A 19,240-nucleotide genomic window follows, 5' to 3' on the forward strand; every position below is an offset into this window, starting at 1 on the left:
AGAAAGTGAAAGTAACTTTTTTGTTTTTGTTATAAAGTTGCTTCAGATTATTTTTTATACGCCCTCTAGCCTCCTGTACTATCATTTAAAAAAAAAATAGAGCTAGCTAATTGTATCAAGAAACTAAAATTTGAAACTATCCTTTAAAGCAATATGGTGTTTAATTATGGGCCTTGCTTTGTTTTTATAAATAGAACATTTTTTATCCAGTGGGTAAATCCTGTTTTTTGTACTTATTCCCACAAGCGTGTGAATCACTAAAAAAAAAGGCAAAAAAAAAAAAAAAACACTAATTCCCACAGGTGATTGTTTTTATTATTCATGTTACAGAATTGATTTTTGAATTTAGAGCCACTGATGCGGTCTGACTCGTTATTTGGAATTTATTAAATGCCAGCTGCGTGCCCGGCTTTAGTGCAGTTTAAATATTACGTTTGCGATTCTATGCTCGTACGGAAGCATCCGCTTAAGAACTTAGCGGCCTCATCACGGAGAATGCACCGAGACTTTCCTTGGGGGGCGGGGAGGTTATTTGAAGTCGTTGACTAATATATTTCTATTTTCCATCCAAAGAAGAAAACCAATTAAATTAATGAAAGCTGGCAAAGCTCGGGGCCGACTGAGTATCCAGCAGGGGAGGCACGTCCGAATGAACCGCCGGGGCGGCCCAGTCTGGACACCTTACGTAGTCCCAAAACATAGATCCTTTTGGGGTTGGGGTCAACGCGGACGGCTTGAGCAGAGCAGGCTCTGTCGTCCGCACCCCCGGATCCCCATCCTACGAGCCGGATGTTTTACCCGTCCTAAGGCTGAAACCGGCCGCCCCACCTGCCCGGGACACCGCGATGGGGAAGGGGCCCCACCTGCCCGGGGCACCGCGATGGGGAAGGGGCCCCACCTGCCCGGGGCACCGCGATGGGGAAGGGGGCCGGGCCTCCTCGCCCTTCCCCTCCCCCGAGCCCCTTCCTTGGCCCCGGACTGCACAGAACGAGGCCAGTGCACCCCGACTGCTTCTCCTGAGTTTCCGGACACCTAAGGCGCTTGGGTCTGTTTCCGTCTGTAACTTCGGCGCGGCCCCAGGTCGAGGACAAATTACTTGCAGGAAAAAGCAGAAAGACCTTGCGCCGCCCGCCTGTTTTCTCCCCATCGGATCATCTTTGATTCACAGAGCATTTCACTATTTTTAAAGTCTGGCTCGCGTCCTGACGTCAGGGTCCCTGACCCGCGCCCCCTCCCGCGCCGGTGACTCAGCCCCAGCGCCCGCCCCCGCCGGCGGAGGGGGGTCTGCGGAAGCGCCCGGAGAGGCCTGGAGAGACACGAGCCCCCCCCCCCAAGTCACCCACCGGAAGGGAAAGCGGGGACGCCGGGGCGGGCGGCAGTGTTTGCGGCTGGGGATCTGGGGGGCTGCGGGGCATCCGCGCCTGGGGGAAACTGAGGCAGGGACGGACAGACACCCCCCCACCCCCGCCCCCCCCACACACACCTGCGCTTCCCGGGCGGGTCCGGTCTTTTCCCACCCAAACTGGGGAAGGGGTGGGGGGGTGGGGGCCCAATCCAGAGTCCTAGCTCCAGTGGGATTTTTCCGTGTCACTTTGTGTATCTTGGTGCAGAGACCAGGGAGCTTATATGCCTATTACCTGGGTGGTGTCAGATTTGCAGTTATGCATATTATATGGAATCATTCCGAGCGATTTTCTTCCATTTGGGCCTTTTAGTGTAAAAAAGGGGAAGGGGAGGAGAGAAAAAAAAAAAACAAAAAAAAAACCTGCTCGCATTGTTTGCCTTGGGAAATCTGTCAACTTCCCAATTCCGTCTGAAAATTGCAGATTTTACACGGTCTAACGTCGCATCTTCCCGTTGGAAACACAGCGATAGCTTTCCGCAAAGTAGGATTGTCTGTTAGTTTTCCCTGCACCCCCTCGCGGGTATACAGCAAAGCCCTTTTTCCTGTTTAGAACTACCCAGCTTTAATGTTCTAGGAGTTGATCCGGGTGGAGGTTACACAGATGCACGGAGGGTACGCCCCAGTGCACTTTGCACGTTCTACTTCAGGGCAAAAATTGAATACGGTCACCTATGCTTTCTCTCTGTACGACAACCATTTTCTTTCTCCTTATTTCATTGCATACCTAGTGTTTCAAGCCGTCAAAGGAATTTTTTTTTAGTTCACCCAGAATCCCCGCTACTGTAATAAAAGCGTTTGTTTTCAGTATGCTTTCACGTGGAGATACAGTTGTAATTGGGAAGGTATGCGCTGCTTTGTATTCTGCTTTTGTTCCCCATGTAATATTGTATCCAGTGTGTCTCTGTCTTTCGTGATCCTCCTAATTTTCCATTTTAACGGCTGCAGACTCTTCTGCTGAATGATTGCAACACCGTTTGCTCAGCCACTCGTCTTCTGTTGGGCACTTAGGGGACTTCAGATTATTCATTAAAACAATCACCTTCCTGTAAACATGTATGCATGCATTTGCCCCTCCATCCAATTGGGGGAGCATTAATTTGAGCCCCCGTTCTATGCCGAGGACGCAAATAAGGATTGCAAATGCGAGATCTCCTTGGAGGAGCTCTGAGTGCACCACGTTCCCAGAACGGCTGATGATAGCACGTTTGTGTTTGTTGAGCCCCACAGCATGATCACCACCGGACAAGCTTGTCCCTGGACTCAAGTCCAGTTGGATCACCCCAGTGCGGCCAGCACCTAGGTCAGCACCCCCATGACTACTGAATCCTGGCGGTTGAATGAAAGAATGCGTGCATTATCCCAAAGAACTCGCGAAATAGGTATGTATCATCGTCCCCATGTGACAGATAAGGAAGCTGAGGCTTGTGGGCAAAGGTGCAAAGTGTCACGGAAATGCAGCACTTTTCAATTTCCATGCACACCATTGCATTTAACCCTCCCTGCAATCCTCTGAGATACATATGATAATTTCACCTTTGCAAATGAGGAAACTGAGGAGGAAAAAGTAAACAGCATTCCCAGGATCACGCAGCTTGAAAATACTAGAATCCAGATTCAAACCTAAAATTCCCGACTCAACATTCCATATCCTCTTGGTGAACTGTGATTTTTCTCAGATGTATGATTATAAAGAGGCAGAAACATTTTTATTATTCTATTTTTCATATTGCAAATATATTCCTTTTATTTCTGTTTGAAAGAAAACTACTACATGTAACGTACACAGTTGCCAGTGTAACTGCAGCTGTACCAGCAATAGGCATTATCTTTTTTTTAAGATTTTATTTTTTTTTTTTTAAGTAATCTCTACACCCAACCTGGGGCTGGAACTCACAACCCCAAGATCCAGAGTAGCACACTCCACTTACCAAAACAGCCAGACGCCCCAAAGATTTTATTTTTGAGTAATCTGTACACCCAATGTGAGACTGGAACTCACAACCCCAAGAACTAGAGTCGCACGCTCTACCGACTAAGCCAGCCAGGCACCCAATCTTTTAAAACATTTTGCTGGGGCCCCTGAGTGGCTCAGTCGGTTAAGGGTCAGACTCTTGGTTTCAGCTCAGGCCACGATCTGAAGGTTTGTGGGTTTGAGCCCCGCAACAGGCTCTGTGCTGACGGTGCAGAACCTGCTCGGGATTCTCTGTCTCCCTCTCTCTCTACCCTCGCCCCCCATGTGCTCTCTCTCTCTCAAAATAAATACTCTTAAAAAAAACACTTTTGCTGATGTGAATTGTTTTAACAGCACCTATAGCTATCTTGCTTAGCATTTATTTCATTTCGTGTGGAAGGCCAACACCTTTTCTTATGTTTGCTTCATCTCCACACTTGTGTATATTGCTCACTTATGAACTCGGTCTCTTTGGTTTGTTTTGTTTTTTACTTTTTTATGTTTATTTATTTTTGAGAGAGAGAGAGACAGAGCACGAGCAAGGGAGGAGCAGAGAGGGAGACACAATCCACAAAGCAGGCTCTAAGATGTCAGCACAGAGCCCGACGTGGGCTCGAACCCATGAACCGTGAGACCATGACCTGAGCTCAAGTCAGACGCTCAGCCGACTGAGCCACCCAGGCGCCCCCGAACTGTGTCTCTTTGTTAATTGGACTCTTCATTGTATTGACGTATTTAAGTGGCTTCTTTAAACATTAACCCTTTGTTATATTTGACTCCCACATTTTTTCCCAAGTAATTGTTTCCTTTTTTATTTCATTAATTTTCATTTTATGAAAGTGGCATACAATCCAATAGTCACATGTTCAGTTTCCTGTTTTGCTCAGCCCTTAGAAAGTTGTATCCCTCTTCTAAATAACTAGTTAGAAGCCAAACCTCAGGGCGCCTGGGTGGCTCAGTCGGTTAAGCATCTGACTTCGGCTCAGGTCATGATCTCCACAGTTAGTGAGCTCAGGTCTGCATTGGGCTCTCCGCTGTCAGCACAGAACCCACTCTGTATCCTGTCACCCTCTTTCTCTGCCCCTCCCCCACTCTCTCGCAAAAATAAGTAAACATTTTTTAAAAAGGAAAAAAAAAAAAAGAACCCAAACCTTATGTTTAATGTGCTAATCCATCCAGAGTTCAACATAGTGTGGAATATGGATCTAAAGTGTATTTTTCCCAATTTCCTAATTTAAGACAGAGCTAAATCAAGTTCACACCCACCTGTAGAGTGACACCGGGTAGGAACGGCCAACATGTGTTCCCATGCACATCCCATACTGTTGCCAATATTTTGGACATCACCTGAGTTGTTACCCAACACCTTATATTAAATTATTCATCCGCTCATCACATTTTTGTGACACTTTCTCATATAGCTAAAATTTACATATCAGTGGACTTACTTCTAGCTTTTTCTTTTTCCCATTCTATTGATTTGTTTTTCTACTTGGGTAAACTTTTAATTATTGTAGATTTATAACATAATATTTTATCTGGCATGGTAGAATGAAATATTGTGGCATCTTCTACAATTTGAGGGAGCTTAACCAATTTGGAGGATGGAGAAATATAATGGAAACACACTTACTTTTGTAAAATTTACAGAAACTATAAGAACTTAACTTTCATATCTACTTCTGCCAGCGGGACTAGTTACCACTTATTTAAATTGTTTACATTTTTTGTGGTCTTTTTTTCCCTTCTTTTCTTTTATTTATTTGTTTATTTATTTTATTTTATTTATTTTATTTTATTTTAATATGAAATTTATTGTCAAATTGGTTTCCATACAACACCCAGTGCTCATCCCAACAGGTGCCCTCCTTAATACCCATCACCCACCCACCCCTCCCTCCTACCCCCCATCAACCCTCAGTTTATTCTCAGTTTTTTAAGAGTCTCTTATGTTTTGGCTCCCTCTCTCTCTAACCTCTTTTTTTTTTCCTTCCCCTCCCCCATGGTCTTCTGTTAAGTTTCTCAGGATCCACATAAGAGTGAAAACATATGGTATTGTGGTCTTTTTGTCCTCATGAATTTTATAATTCTTTTCTTTGGTGGTTTTCATTTGTTTGTTCTGCTTAACATTATCTAGGAATTTTTATTCAACTTGGGGAGAATTATCATCCTTGGAAAATTTCTTCTCTTCTAGAACACAGCATTGGTCTACATCCCATTGTCTGTACTTACCAGGAAATTGTTCATTGCTTTCCATAGTCTGTTTTCCTAAGTAAGAAATGCATAATTTTCTTGTTGTAATTTCTTTCTTGTTATAATTAATGAGATGTTAATGCTGGAACGTTAGAATACTATTGATTTTAGACATTTCGTGTATCTGACAACATGGCAAAGCTTATTTGCACTTTTTATCACCTGAAATTGAATATTTTGTCTCTATGGGCCCAACATGAATTCTTCTTATGTCTTAATTTTGGTTCTTAATTTATTGAACAGACATTACAAAACAATGTTAAATTAAGGCAGCACCTTAATTTTATTCTGCTTTTAAAGAAATGGCTCTGGGGCTGTCCATTGACTACATCATTGTCACTTAACATTATTGAAAAAAATAATTTCATAATATATTAATAAAATATACTTTTAGGGGTGCCTGGCTGGCTCAATCACTAGAGCATGTGACTCCTGATCTCAGGGTTGTGAGTTCCATCCCCATGTTGGGTATAGAGATTATTTTAAAAATAAAATCTTTAAAAAAATAAGAAAGAAAGAAAGAAAGAAAGAAAGAAAGAAAGAAAGAAAGAAAGAAAGAAAGACTTTTAATCCTCTTGGAAAAAAGTGTGTACTTGGACTATGTGTTGAATTTTTTTAATTACTTTCTGGCATCTATGGAAATGCCTATGTATATGGATTTTTATTTAATTCACTGATGTCTTATAAGATGTTGCAATTGAACCATCCTTGCATTTCAGGGATACATTTAACTTTATATTGCAATGCCCACTTTACAGGTTTTATTTAAGATTTTCCCATCTATATTCATTGCATTTACTAGTTGTTTGGGGTGTTTATACTTATCAGAAGTGTATTCTCTGCAGGAATACTCTTTGTAACATAGTATTATCTATTTCTTAAAATATTTTTTAAAATTGCCTCAGAATTCAGAGTTTTTTCCTTGACATTGTAATAATTTTTTATGACTTTCTGATTCTTCCCCTCTCATCAATCTATGAAGATTTTCTTTGTCTTGTATCAACTTTAGGAATTTTTATTTTGAATGAAATTACCCATTTCTTTTAGAGTTACAAGTACAATAGCATACTTATAGATAGTTATTTCTTACAGTTATTTAAATACATCTCTATTTCTGTTCTAATTTCTATTTTTATGTGTTGTTTAGTTTTTCCTATTAGGCTTATCAGAAGCTTGTCCATATTAATAAAAGTTAAGGAATCATCTCTTGCTTTTGTTGACTTTATTTTTTACTTTCCAATTTATGCCTTTATCTTTTTATTTATTTTATTGTGTCTTTTATTCTCTGAGATACTAAGTTGAATAATTTATTTACTTTCTTTTTAATTTAACAATAAAACATTTAAAACTTTCACTAACGTTTTCTCTAACCACTGATTTTGGTATGTAGTGTATTATTATTATTATTTTCTAAATCGTTATTGAGTTCTTGACTTTCCCATTGTCCCAGTTGCTCTTCAGGAGATTATTTAAAAGTATCAGAATAACTTATAGTTTTGTTTGTTTATTCTTAAGACTTCTAATTTCAATTTTTAATTGTATTTTGGTTAGAATGTAGCCTATAATACCCTCTGGTGAAGTTTATTCACTCAATTTTATACAAACTAGCAAGGGATAAGATTAATAAGTGTTCTTCAAGTAATTCTGAAGACACTCTACCTCATGTATAGACTACAGAATTTTGTCTACTTTACTTGTTCTGGTCTTGATTATAAGGAACTTAATGCTCCCCTGTAACTGAATTTTTCCTAGTTTCTACAGGAAGTCCTTACATTCTTTGCTTTGTGTGTTTTGTTGCTATGTTATTAGGTGCATATAAATTGACAATTATTATTTCCTAAGTATGTACTTAAGTGTTTATCTTTCTATAACTACCCGTTTATTTCACTTAATAGTTTTTATCATGACTTATTTGATATGGTTATTGCAAGCTTTGCTTTCCTGTATTTATTATCATTGCCATATCTTTATGAAACTTTTTGATTTTAGGTTGTCTGTACAACTTTTTATAAGTATGTCATTCTTGAACTGCACAATGTTGAAATATCTTTTAGAATCCCCTTTGAGCATCTTTGCCTTTTAGAGAAATTTCCATACAGTGTTTGTCTTCTTATTTTAGTTTTATTCTTTTTCCTTCTACAAAAGTTTTTTAACTTTTGGTTGAATTTGATGCATCTGAATAATCATTTCCATTGCGATTTTTTCCTTTCTTCTAAACCACATTGTTAGCATTTTAAGAGAATTAAAGGGGAGAGGATCCCTGGTTCTCCATATAGCATCGTTCCAAAAGATCACAACATTGTCTAATGAAATGTAAGCATCTTTAAGTTTCCAAACTTCCCACCACTACAAATAGCTCTTTTTCTACTTGGGTTGTGTTTTCTTGCGTTCTATACCTGTTCATTTGTCTTCCATCAAATGCTGATTTCTACTTCTTAGGTTTTGATATCAACACTAATTATTCTGGTACAGTATTTTTAGTTATCATCTTCCTATTATACATTTACCATTCAAGTTCCTTTCTGTCCCCAAAAATGCCATGTACAAAATCATCTTCCTTTCCCCTCAATTCTTCTACACAACTCCACAGCTTTCTGTCCTTTTTTTTTAAATTTCAATAAACCATAGCATTTTATTAATTCTGTTTCATGAAGAACTTTAAGGGGAAAAAATGTCCCAAACGCCAAATCCTTCGTGTTAATGAACCCTTTGTAAAATATCCATTCTCTAAAGGTCACTATTATTCTTGCTCCAATTATAGTATTAGTGTTCCCATAAATCATCAAATTATCGCCTCCATTTTTTTCTAGTCCTTTCTCACCTATTCTGATGGAAAGCTTGTCCTGAGTAAATGACAAGCACAATTTAAGCCCTCCTCCTTTTACCATAATTTCTTAAAAATGTCACGTTTACTTTTAACAACTGTAACAAGTAACAATATTAGATTAACTCTTTTTAAAACCAGTTTCATAACTGGTTGTTTTCAGGCATTACATACCCACTAGCAGTGTGCGTGGCAGCGAGAAGTGAAAAATTGTGGGGGATAGATAGCAAGGAGAAGGGTGCAAAGGAGGTAAATAGTACCCAGGATGAAAACCCATAAGAGTAATAAACAAGCATTATTCTTTATTAGTATTGGAATTTCCAGCATTGGTGCACCCCCTACTGACTGAAGTCCAAATGAGTCTGTTTTAAAATATCATTTAAAGCATGTCATAAAAAAAAAAAAAATGAATCAACCCAGTTACTCAGGAAGAATCTTTATTACTTTTCTTCCTAAGAAACCCTGCTGGATCTTCATTGGCTCTAGAGTAACCCCAGAACTCAATAACATGTAACTCAAAGCCACTCAAGATCTGAAAGAAATCTATTTATTTATTAACTTACAGACGTTTATTCAGCACCTAGTAGAAACTGGGGAGGACGTATAAATGACCAACACAGAATCCCTGCACCTTAAATTCTCATGGGGGAGGTAGACAACTCCAGAGGAGCTTCTGAGCCTCACTTTCTCCCACTCCCCCTACACGCCCCACCTCAGCCATGTCCAAGCACGCTGCCATCTCCAAATTGGCCACACAGTGAATTTTCACACACCCATCTGAAAATTTCACACACACCTCACCCCTGCTCTTCTTTTTCCTGGAACTTTCTTTCACCTCCTCCCTCCCCTCGAAAGACTACTTCTTTTCCTTCATGACCCAACCGGTAAATCCTTCTCTGAGCACTCGAGTTTTTCCAGTTTTACATTACTGCAAATAATTCTGAGATCTAGATCTTTGTCCAGATCCCTGGATATTTGGCTACAGTAGATTTCTGCCTTGGGAATCACCAGGGCAAAGAGGAATGCTTAAGGTCTGGGATAATATTGCTAAATTGCTCTCCAGAAAGATTGGACCAATTTGCATTTGCAACAGAAGTGTATAAAAGTGCCTTTCTCACTTCACACTCACCAACTCTGAATAAGAGCTATATTTTAGTTGTTGCTAACTTAATAGGCCAAACAGGGCATACCGTTTTGATTTACATATGTTGGATCACCAATACAGTTGAGCATTTTTCAGACCTATTAACCATTTGCACCTCTTCTATGAATTGTCTGTGCATAGTATTCTTATTTTCTAAAGAGTTTTGAGTGACTTTTTAATAGTTCTATGGGTTTTTAATGCATTAGGAAAATTAGCTCTTCATCATATTTGTGATAAATATTTTCCTACATTTTCTTCCTAATTTTGTTTTTGATGCTTTTCGGTGTTTGTGAATCAGTCCTACTTATTCAGTTGAATCCGTATGAATAATTAGATTTTTAACATTTATCTCTTTAGTTCACCTAGAATTGGTTTAAGTATATAGCCTGAGATGATACAACTTTCTGGTTTGTTTGTTTTTTTTTTTTCACCCAAATACTTAAGGGACTATCCTACCACCATTTATTTGCTAATCTATCCTGTCCCCTTGGATTTGATGTGCTAATTTAAGTCAAATGACTAAGTATCATATATCCTAAGATTAATTTTAAGACTATCCATTTCCTTTTCTCCATTTTTGTCCAGTATCTACTTTTTAGGTACTTTTATACTTTTATATTCTATTTTCCCAGTATACTATTTTAGCTACCGTAGCTGGATAATATGTTGTAATATTTGGTAGATCAAATTTTCCTCTTTTCCTTTTCAAACCTTCTTGGATATTCTCACATATTTATTGTTGCAAGTGAACATTGGAATCACTCTATGAGGTGTGATTGTGGCAAAAAAGCATCCTGTTGGGATTTTTTTTTTTAATTTTTTTTTCAATGTTTATTTATTTTTGGGACAGAGAGAGACAGAGCGTGAACGGGGGAGGGGCAGAGAGAGAGGGAGACACAGAATCGGAAACAGGCTCCAGGCTCTAAGCCATCAGCCCAGAGCCCGACGCGGGGCTCGAACTCACAGACCGCGAGATCGTGACCTGGCTGAAGTCGGACGCTTAACCGACTGCGCCACCCAGGCGCCCCCTGTTGGGATTTTGATCGCAATTCCACTAAACTAATTTGAGGGAAATTGACATCAAAACATTCCGTCTTCCAACTCAAGAGCACGGTCTTCCTTTATTCAAGTTTCCTGTTATATTCCTCTAAATGTTTGTGATTCTCTTCATATAGGTCCTATATACCTCTTGTTAAGGTTTCTTCCTAGGGGGGCACCTGGGTGGCTCAGTCAGTTAACCTTCTGACTCTTGACTTCAGCTCAGGTGATGATCTCACTGTTAGCAGCATGGAGCCTGCCCGGGATTCTCTCTCTCTCCCTCTCTCTCTCTGCCCCTTCTCTGCTCTCTCTCCCTTTCTCTCTCTCAAAATAAATAAACATTTTTTAAGAATTCTTCCTGGGTATCCCATATTGGGGTAATTTTGAGTGAAAATTCTCCATTATTGCTTATAAATGATCTTTGCTGGTGTGAAGGAAAGCTGTTGATTTTTGTATTTTTCAATTAATTTTAGGTAAAACTTAAAAGGGTCTGTATTAGCTTTTCAGGGTATTGCCCAAAGTAAAATTTGAGTGGATATACAACCAGTGCTATGTGCTGATAAATCCTGTTAAAAATGTAAATATCTGAATGTGCTGAGACACCAGTTGGCTGATGTAAATAACTGAAACAATTTGAGGATTTTGTCTTATTCAGAGCTATAGTCGATGCCATTTGAAGAAACAGGACACTTCTGAAATGACCTCTCACAGAAGGCTTTTTCAACACTATTACTCTCAGTGATGAGACAGCTCAGAAAAGGAAAAAGCCGGATACACAGATAGGGTTTTCCCTCACTGCATCCCCCAAATTGTCAACACGTGAGTTCTGGTGCCTCTGTTTCCCCATCTGCTAGGTGTCTGAAATGTCTGGAAGAAAGGCCAACATGAATTGCAGGGGCTGACTGGCCACCTTCTCATTGATCATTCGGGCACATCTTCTAATAGGGCCACGCACTGATTTACTAAGGACATATGGCTCAGCGGTTTTTCCCCAGCCTTAGGTCCAGGCAAACAGCTGTTCTTTCAAATGAAGGCAGTTTCGGCTGTGGGCACCTCCCTCCCTCCAGACCTGCTCTGAGCCACCAGCTGGGCTCCTGTCCCTGCTTCTCTCTGCTCTGGCCTCCAAGACCAGTCTCCGAGACTGACCCATAGCGCTGCTGGGGGTACTGCTCAGACTGAGGCACTCGCTCAGTACCCTTTCGGTGTTCTTTCTGGCTTACGGACCTTCAGGTTGTGCCTTGCGAGTTCCCGATTCTGTTTTATAAGTCTGTCTATACTTGCGGTGGCCCCACTGATAAATAAGACATTGAATCATGGCTTCCTATCATCCCTTTATATTCACTCAACAAATGCTTACTGAACAGCGAAGCGATGTCTGGCACTGTGCTTGGTCGTAGGCACTGGAGATTCAGCTGTGACTGACACAGGCCATCTCTCCAGAATGCTCCTTCTGTCCGGTGCTCTCACCAGAACCAAGATCAAACCCCTGCATTCTTGCAAGCCTCTGGCCCCCTCCCATCCTAAGTACTGGGGTTTGGTCTGCTTCATCGTCTACGTTGGTATGCGTTCATCTCACACTTCATGGAAAACTCACTTGGCAAATTTCCAACATGATGCCGGAGCATCGAGACGTGAATAGACCTTCTGTTCCCTCAGTCGGTCAAGAAGCAGCCATAAAAATAGAAAGGACACGCGCTTTTGTTTTGTCTGGTTTTGTTTGGTTTTGTCTGGGAGGCGGCAGAACATACGATAGGAATGGAAGTCGATATGTCTTCTCTCCCTAAAGGTTTTCCAACATGGTACTCGGCTGCATAGAGGCTATGCCTACACACTGCCAGCAAGCCTGGCCCCCAGTGTTCTGGTTTCCATCTTGGATGCCAATAATCCAGTTTAGTCATCCTTTCATTAACTGCCTGAAGTAACCAGTCTGGGTATCGTGGCATCACAAAAGGCAACAGACTCACAGGTGAGTAGAGGAGGGGCCCCTGCTGGGCCCATAGGTACTTGCTGTTTGTATTGTTGACCCCCAAGGCTTTGTTAAAGTACCATCTGAATATTCCCGTTGGAGCCACATTCAAGAACCTTCTACCCGCGTGCTCTTAAGCTCTTCAGCGCACTCCACACCATTATGCTACCTTCCTGTACCAGGAACTGAGTCTTGATAATGAAATAATGTATTCTTTTTTTTTTTTGAAAGGGCCAGATCAGCGCTTACGAGACGGTTCGTGGCAAACCACTGACTTCTCTTCCGCCTTTCCATCCTGTTGTGCTTGATTTTCATGACAATTTTTACAATATACACGAAACGTCACATTGCTGCAGAACGGACCTCTTAAGACCATAATAAAGGAAAAGTTGCCTCTCCCCCCCCTTGCTCTGAATAGAATCCACGGGGTATTTAGTGCACTTCCGCTCAGGTTTACGACATTCGAGCGCAGCCACCTTCTCACAGCCGGAATGAGGGTGACCTGGGCACGTCGTATGCTGACTGCAAACCTTTGTGCTCTCCCGTGGCCGGACCCAGACAATGAGGAAGTGCGGTACACAAGTTTTGTCCCCACGCCGTAATGTAACCACGAGAGAGTTGGGCTGGGGAGAAGAAGGCACCTGTGACGGGACAGACGGGGCTGTCCCTCGGCTTCCATCTCCCAGCTGGAACAATGGCCCCCGTCTCCTCCCTGCGCAAGGTGTCACCCTGGCCAGTGAGAGAATACGTGTTATGTGCCCTAAGCTGAGAGCTTGGAGAAAGACCTTGGAGAAAGGGCCAGATATTTCTTCAACCTCACAATACGGCCTGACACTCATTATTGAATGGGACGGACCCCAGGGGGCTGGTCTTTCGAAACCGGAGGCAGCGGAACGGCTTTCAGGACCCTGGCTATAATCGTTCTCTCCCTCGGTGTTCACGCTGCTGGCCACCGAAACGTTACATCTGAAAGGCCATCGAGATGAAGTCAAGCCAGAATAGGCCGCACAAAAAAAGGAGCTGTCTGAATCCGACCCCAGCCAATATGCAGCTGCATTTGTAATTCCTTGCTTCCCGGGGTCCCCTGTGGATGGGGGTACTTGGCAGGGGAGCCCCCTACAGGGCCTCATCTGTCTCTGGATGGGTCCATTGGCCTCCAGCAAAGCTAGAGAACTAATTTGCCTCCGGCAAAACGCGGGAGATTGCCAAGCTCCGCAGACAACAGAAAGCCAGGCTGTCTCCCTTCGCAAACCTAATCATGCCTCTCAGAGAGACTGTGCCTCTCAGCACAGACCGTAGGCCCTCTCCCTTTCTGATACAACAGGCGAGGAATTGGTTTGCCATTTTTGTCGTGGCCATCAAACGACAGACCACCGTCTGGGTGACTTCAGATAAAAAAAAAAAAGGTCCTTCACGAGGGTTAAAAAAAAAAAAGGAAAAAGCTCGTAAGTCTGCCCGTGAAGATGCTACTTTGGGGCTTCTTTGGCCTCCAGAACCTCGACTCGTGGCCAGCGCACCCCCTCCACCTTCCCGCCTCCCGGCGTGGTAACAGGGACCAAACAAAGTACATCTGGCGAATGCCAAAGGACTGCAGAAGCTGCTTGTGTCCGGGCACACGTGCGATGGTGACATTTCTGTTCTCCCGGGAAGGACCCCGGGCCAGGCTTTAGACCTTTGTGCGAGGGTCTGTGCAAGGAAGTCTCTCCAAGGCAGAGGTGCTGCGCACGGAGTAATGCTCATTTCGATAGGCACTGCCTGGTGAGGGGACGACCACAAAGAGGACAAATCGATTCAGCTTGAAGAAATGACCTTTAATTTCTCAGGATGAGGAGTTACTGGAATAGTCAAAGTCCTCCTGGGAGAGATTCATTTCTTATGAGAGATTCATTTCTTGTGCTAGGAATGTAGGCAGAGCTCAGTGAGACACTGGGGTGAATACGAGGCGGGGGTGAATCACGTGGGTAGGAAGTTCAGAGCAATTACCCGAAATCTTCAGTCGCTAATGGGAATGCAATTGAATTTGACTCGAGACACTTGTCCAATTACAAGTAACGTGAGATCCCTGAAGGGGAGGAGGGTGCTGGGCTCCTCCTGCTCTCTCTCCTCTCCCTTTCCAGCGCCAGGGGAACCGTCAACCCCACCCCCCAACACCTAACCCTGCACCGGAGAGGCCGCGGGACATCGAAGTCTTCAGCTGGAGCTTGGCAGGCCACATGCAGACCCTGGCTCTCCATCTTGTGAGGGTTGTTCAGGTCACTACGTGGAAAGCTGAGCGTCTGTGCAAGGCCTCGGGCAACAGCGCTTTCCCCAAAATGCCACCCGCCCCACCCCACCTCTGCCCCCGCTGCTTGTCACCCCGTGGACTTCTGCATCTTTCCCCTAGCCACACCCCTCTGTCAGACCCAGACCTGAGGGTTTGAGAAAGCTCTCCTTTTTAGTGTATAATTGGCGCCTAACAAGCCCACTGACTCCACTTAAAACCAACACCAAATTTCATAGTAACTAATGAAAAACGAAGTGTGTGGCTGAGACTTTATCCTGAAAAAGGAAATATAAAATGATGAAAGCAAGTTTTTACACATACACACATGCACATGCATATATGCAGTGATACATATACATGCGATTATATATTCATATGATATATCTACATACATACATACATGCATGTATGTGGTGATACATACACATATGACTATATATTCATAGATGAGATATATATACACACATATACACATGCATATATGTGGTGATATATATATACATATGATTATATATTCATAGATGAGATACATATACACATGCATATATGTGGTGATACATATACATATGATTATATATTCATAGATGAGATATATATACACATGCATATATGCAGTGATATATATACACATATGATTATACATTCATAGATGAGATACACATACATATACACATGCATATATGTGGTGATACATATACATATAATTATATATTTATATATGACATATATACACACAGAGACACATGCATATATGTGATGATACATATACATATGTTTATATATTCATAGATGAGATATATATACACACATATACACATGCATATATGCAGTGATATATATATACATATGCTTATACATTCATATATGAGATACACACATATAGACATGCATATATGTGGTGATACATATACATATAATTATATATTTATATATGAGATATATACACACAGAGACACATGCATATATGTGGTGATACGTATACATATGATTATATATTCACATATGAAATACATATACACACACACAACTTAGGCTAAAATTGTGAGTCTATGCAAATTCTTATTACACAGAATGAATCAAGTGCTGGTTTTTTACCACAATCTTCCCCACCAAACGGTAAGAGCACTACCCAATCCATCCGGACTTCACAGCTCAATCACAGGAACGGAGCTCTTTGCAGAAATAGTCAATGAGTTGATTAGCTTCCCCATGGGTGTCTCCCAGGCTCTAGCTATTTAAATTACTCCCTTAGGATGTGCTTTTGCTTTGAGTTCCATCCCTCGTCAGCTTTCTCTTCTCAGTTGTTAGCTGCCTTCATTCACATGAAGTCGTCCCTCGGCGGTTTCATGTACGACGGAGGAGGGAGGTCTCAAGCATCGCCCTCTGCTATCTGCTGAGACCATGCCTATTCTCCAAGAGTTTCCACTTTACTTTCCAGTCATTTTTGGTACACTTTTAGCCATGGACAGCCAGTGAGAGACTGACCAGCAAACCCTGGGGCCCAACAGGTGAGGGTCCAGGCTAGCATTTTCACACGGCATCACGTCTGTAAGTACTTGGTTTGGTAGTGAATATTTTCATGTTTTGATGATTCTTGCTTCCGTCTGCAGCCATGTTACAGCAAGTACTCAAAAAATGGAAAGTTAAATAAGAGGTTCCCAGTCCCTCTAACACAGAAGTTACTATAGTTTGAATGGTTGTATCCCCCCAAAATTCGCGTGCTGAAATCTTTTTTTTTTTTTATGTTTTTTATTTATTTTTGAAAGAGACAGAGACAGAGCACAAGCCAGGGAGGGGCAGAGAGAGAGACGGAGACCCAGAATCCGAAGCAGGCTCCGAGCTGTCAGCACAGAGCCTGACGCGGGGCTCGAACTCACAAACGGCGAGATCATGACTTAAGATCATGAGCGGGAGTTGGACGCTCAACCACCCAGGCGCCCCTCATGTGCTGAAATCTTAATGCCCAGTGTGATGGTGTGAGGAGGTGGGCCTTCGGGAGCGGCTTACATCACGAGTCCTCGGGAATGGGATTAGCGCTCTTACAAAAGAGACCCGAGAGACTTCCCTCGCCTCTTCCACCGCTGGAGGACACAGCAAGAAGTCAGTGACCGGAACCCGCTGACGTCTGGTCTCGAACTTCTGGAGAACTGTGAGAATAAGCTGTTGTCTATAAGCCACCCACTCTGTGCTACTTTGTTCCAGCAGCCCGAACAAACTAAGTTGTAGACACACACATACACACACACACACACACACACACACTACAATCTGAGGTGCCTGTGCCAACAGGAACCCCAAAGCAGAAGCAAAGCGCTGTGCTGAGCCGGGGAAGAGGCATATCAGTGAGGCCCTCGGGGCAGTGGAGTATTTGCACAGTCTCAAGACGTGAGTAAGACTCTTCAGGACAGGCAGGGGGAAAGTGCATTCTGGACAGAGAACACCATGCACAAAGTTCAAGGGTGTGGAAATGCATGGCCTGCTGTGAACAGCAAGGAACGGAAGCAGCCACAGGGTTCGGTGGAGTTGAGGGATGGAAGGACAAAAGATTGAGTCCAGACGGGAGGCCTGGGCCAGATTCTAAGAGCCTGTTAGGGACGGCACAGGCTTTCCACACTGCAACACTGTGGACATTTGGGGCCAGCTACTTCTTTGTTGCAGGGCACGGTCTCCGTCCCGGGCACTGTAGGGTCTTAGCAGCATCCCTGGCCTCTACCCACTAGCTGCCAGCGGCAGCCCCTCCCTGTATGTGACAACCAATAAGGTCTCCAGACATTGTCACACATCTCCTGGAGGAAATCGCCCCTGGTCGAGAACCCGCTGATGTAGGATAAACTCCGCCTGGATAGGGATGGCCTCCAATGGGTGATCTGGGGCTATTTGTTAAATGAATAAAGGAAGGGAGCAAAGGCAACACGATTAGAGAGAGAAAGAATACATTCGGAGTCCAGAAGACATACGGAAGAACACAAACCATTTTAAAGAGAAGTGGAGGAAAGCGACAGGAGATCTCATTGAATTCGGAGATAAAGGTCATTGCTGAGAGGTTCAGAAGAAAAGGTGGGTTTGGAGTTTTCAGAGGATGGATGAGAGTCACAAAAGTATAGAGAAAGCTTTAAGGGAGACACACACACTCCTGGGATGTATGAAAGACAGCGGGAGCCCACAGGCTTACTGTTTTACATTAATAGTAAGGCGTTTAGTGTAGATATTAAAAAATACCCATTCTGTTGACAGTAGTAGCCATTCAAGGTTTCATTTAAACGTACTCACAAAGAAGCTGATATAAAACATTAAGTCATCATGGGACAGGTTAGGCAGGCAAACTGTGAAGATGGCACTGTGAAGGACGGAGGTTTGGAAGGACATAAAAGGAGCTGGGGCCCAGCTGAAGCTGAGATGTGTGACTTCATCCACCTGTCCTGACGGCCCGGTCTCTGCGTGCCCACACCACCAGTCCCCAGGAGCCTCGTGCTCTGCCCACCGTCCTCCACGACGCCTGCCCCCGGGACTGCGGTTCACGGCCATGATCTCTTGGCTCCAAACTCCTAACCTTCACTTTGGGTATCTTCTAGTCATCTCTTGACTTGTGTTTTGGATCCTCAGCCAGAAGTACCTTGACGGTTGGAATTACACTCACATTCCTCCCTCCCTGGGCCCACCCTCCAGCCCCAGACACAGGGAAGGGTGTGGAGACCTGGGGATTGGCTGTCACCCTGGGGCAACTGCCGTGAGGGCCAGTCACCTACTTCATTTCAGGTTAAAGTTATGACCTGCTAATAGTTTCCCTGTTTCTGTGACAGGCACAGTCAGTGATGCAATTGTTAGCTATCTAAAAACCAATCATTTGTTTCCTCTGGGGAGATAATACGTGTAAAGGTCTTGCTCTCTAAGTCCAAGCGCAAGGTGATGTTATTTCTACCTCGGGGAAGTGCACAGAAAAGACAATCGGGTCCTAAAGTCCCACTCTCCCATGCCCCTGGCCCCATAACTCACTCCAGAGGCAGCAAGTAACATCAATAGACTGATACCGTGAGAGTGGGAGATCGGTGTCCATTAATTTTCCTAACTTTGAAGAACAGAAATCTCGAACGAGGGGGAAGAATGGTGTTCTTTCGAATAAACAGAATAGGAATCCTGGATGGCGAAGAGCTCCGTGGAGCTCCAGGAATAGCAGGGACAGGTTGTTCTGTGCTCTCGGGTCCTGAACCAGTGTTTTAAACACCCGGCAACATTAACTTCGCATCTTAATCAAGGTTGAGCCACTCTGGGCCGCCTTCAAAGCATTACCTCCCCAAGAATTCACTCCAAGTACCACAGAGCTTTTTTTTTTTTTACGTCCTAGGCACCGCAAATTGCACTTAGCAACTACCCAACCATATTATTTCCTTCCTGCCTA

The sequence above is a fragment of the Prionailurus bengalensis genome, chromosome A3 (genome assembly GCF_016509475.1).
Source record: "Prionailurus bengalensis isolate Pbe53 chromosome A3, Fcat_Pben_1.1_paternal_pri, whole genome shotgun sequence".
Classification (NCBI taxonomy): Eukaryota; Metazoa; Chordata; class Mammalia; order Carnivora; family Felidae; genus Prionailurus; species Prionailurus bengalensis.